Here is a 2,911-nt window from a genome sequence, read left to right as displayed (position 1 = left end):
ATGTCTATTAACTTTATGATGGTCTTCCAAGTGTTTCGTACAGTGCTCTGCACAATGTAAGTGCCCAGTTAATTCTACCGATTGACTTCTGGTGAAATCAAAAATATAAAGAACCCAAAAGCTGGAAAGAACAGGAAAGAAATTGTCTTGCCCAGGCATCTGTTTCCAGTAAGCACTTTCCATCAATCATCTGAAATTGCCATTGGCCTCTCCAAACCTTAAATACCCACAGAGATCAACCATGGATCATCTTGCTTCCCCAGGACTGACATGATTCAAGAATCCTGAAAATTCTTCACCAGGGCTACGAGATAGTTTGGTAACTGCAGAACAGCTGGATTGCAGGTTTGGAAGGAACACTATTCCCATGTGGGTGTAGTAACTAATTAGGGGTGGTAAAGGCAAAGATAAAATCCAGCTAGAAACCAAAATGAGCCTCTCCCTTCTAGGAACAAGCTACAAAAATATTGCTGGTGGGATCCTATTTCTATCCCCAGAGGACTTAGTGAGCAATTCTTTCCTTGGCAAAATGTTCGAGCCCTTGCAACTTCTTCATTCAAGTTGTCGATTGGAGGGGGGGGAGCAAAAAACAAACAAAAAACAATAAAAGGAATCAAAGGAAGGGAGAAAGGTGAGAGTTAAAACTTTTCACCCTCTACAAGGCAGGACCAAAAACTTAAGCATTTTTATAAAGTGCCAGATACTCTTGTTTCTACAGAAATGACATAATGATACAGTAGGTGAGTAGGGAATAGGTACTAATTCTAACACCATTTAGGTGTCATTATCTTTTTTGAGATCAATGTACATTTTAAATAAAAGAGGTGACAGCATTTCATTCCCAGAATATGGAGACCCACCTCCCTCCTTCTGTTTCCCTTTGGCCTGTAACACTTTACTTTGCATCGTAGCCATCAATTCCATTTTCATTCTTCTCGGCTCGATTCAGCCCAGGACCCGGACCCAATAATGAAGGATCGTGGTGTCAGGATATTTGTGGGTACTGTTACCTACAAACTCATGAGGGAACTGTTTTTCAAGCTGAGACTCCCTCCCTGCCTTATTCCCTCCACCTTTCCATTTTCTATTTAAGAAACTGACAGAACTTGTCAGCAAACCTGCCTGGAAGGGATGGGGAAATGGATAGAAGGTGAGAGTTGGTCAGGCAGCGTGACTCAGTGGAAAGAGCACAGACTTGGGAGTCAGAGGTCATGGGTTCAAATCCAGGCTCTGCCGCTTTTCAGCTGTGTGACTTTGGGCAAGTCACTTTACTTCTCTGAGCCTCAGTTACCTCATCTGTAAAATGGGGATTAAGACTGTGAGCCCCCCGGGGAACAACCTGATCACCTTGTGTCCTCCCAGCACTTAAAACAGTGCTATGCACTTTGTGCAGAAATGCTCTGGGCATGTTACTCCCCTCCTCAAAAATCTCCAGTGGCTACCAATCAACCTATGCATCAGGAAAAAACTCCTCACCCTGGACTTCAAGTCTGTCCATCCCCTCGCCCCCTCCTACCTCACCTCCCTTCTCTCCTTCTACAGCCCAGCCCGCACCCTCCGCTCCTCTGCCACTGCTAACCTCCTCACCGTGCCTCGTTCTCGCCTGTCCCACCGTCGACCCCCGGCCCACGTCCTCCCCCGGGCCTGGAATGCCCTTCCTCCGCACATCCGCCAAGCTAGCTCTCTTCCTCCCTTCAAAGCCCTACTGAGAGCTCACCTCCTCCAGGAGGCCTTCCCAGACCGAGTCCCCTCCTCCCTCTCCCCCTCCTCCCCCGCCCCATCCCCCCAACCTTACCTCCTTCCCCTCCCCACAGCACCTGTATATATGTTTGTACAGGTTTATTACTCTATTTACTTTACCTGTACATATTTACTATTCTATTTATTTTATTTTGTTAATGTTTTTCTTTGTTCTCTGTCTCCCCCTTCTAGACTGTGAGCCCACTGTTGGGTAGGGACCGTATCTATATGTTGCCAACTTGTACTTTCCAAGCACTTAGTACAGTGCTCTGCACACAGTAAGCGCTCAGTTAATACGATTGAATGAATGAATGGACACATCTCCCCCAGAATGCCCCACCTCTATCTGCAATCGTTCTGGTAGTGTATCTCTAGAGTTTCCTTGGTCAAAATCCAGAAGTGGTTTACCATTGCCTCCTTCCATGCAGTAAATGAGTCTCTGCCCTCCACGCTTTCCCATGCCGCTGCTGCCAAGCACAGGTGAGTTTTGATTTGTAGCAGATTGCCTTCCACTCACTAGCCACCGGCCAAGCTAGGAATGGAATGGATATGTCTCTGCTTGACTCTCCCTCCCGTAGTCGAGACTGAAAGAGTACTGGAAACTCTCCAGGGGCAACCCTGAGAGGGGTCAATAGCATTTAGTGAATGTTTACTGTGGGCAGAGCACAGTATTAAGGGCTTGAGAGTACAACAGAGTGGAAAGATGTGTTCCCTGCCCACAATGAGGATAAAGTCTAAAGCAGGAGCAAGATGCCAATATAAAGGCACAAAACGCTTTACAAGTTCTTCTTTCACTCCTTCATGACGGCATGCTTCTACAGATAGGGAGAGAGTCAGGCTAAACATCTTTCAGCCTCCACTGTGTGTGGGGCTGTGAATGTCCTGACTTTTGGCTATGGGTAGTGCTAGCCTATAAAGCTGTCTGCGATTCATTCAAAATGGATAACAAATGTAAACATGATCCATATTCTGCACAATTTGTTCTGCATAGATAAGGCAGCATAAAGGGAAACCACATCTTTCCTCCAGAAAAGAGAGAGAGATGTCTGACGGAAGATTTCACACTCAGGGCTATGGCTGCCCCATTCTCTACGAGCAAATAGTAATAGTGGTCCAAATTGGTGGTTTATCTCCAAAGAGAGGTAGTAGGAGATTTGGGGATATCCCCACT

At 46.2% G+C, this 2,911-nt stretch overlaps 1 non-coding gene across 1 annotated transcript; it reads right to left on the bottom strand.

Moving 5' to 3' along the window:
* Positions 1-2,230: 2,230 nt before the first annotated feature.
* Positions 2,231-2,368, bottom strand: LOC119936537. The gene has a single exon (XR_005453800.1). It is a non-coding gene; the product is annotated as a small nucleolar RNA SNORA7 (small nucleolar RNA).
* Between the last annotated feature and the right edge of the window lie 543 nt (positions 2,369-2,911).

The sequence above is a fragment of the Tachyglossus aculeatus genome, chromosome 1 (assembly GCF_015852505.1).
Source record: "Tachyglossus aculeatus isolate mTacAcu1 chromosome 1, mTacAcu1.pri, whole genome shotgun sequence".
In the NCBI taxonomy this organism is placed as follows: Eukaryota; Metazoa; Chordata; class Mammalia; order Monotremata; family Tachyglossidae; genus Tachyglossus; species Tachyglossus aculeatus.
Note: the sequence above shows the minus strand (reverse complement) of the source record. Positions and strands in the feature narration are given on the sequence as shown.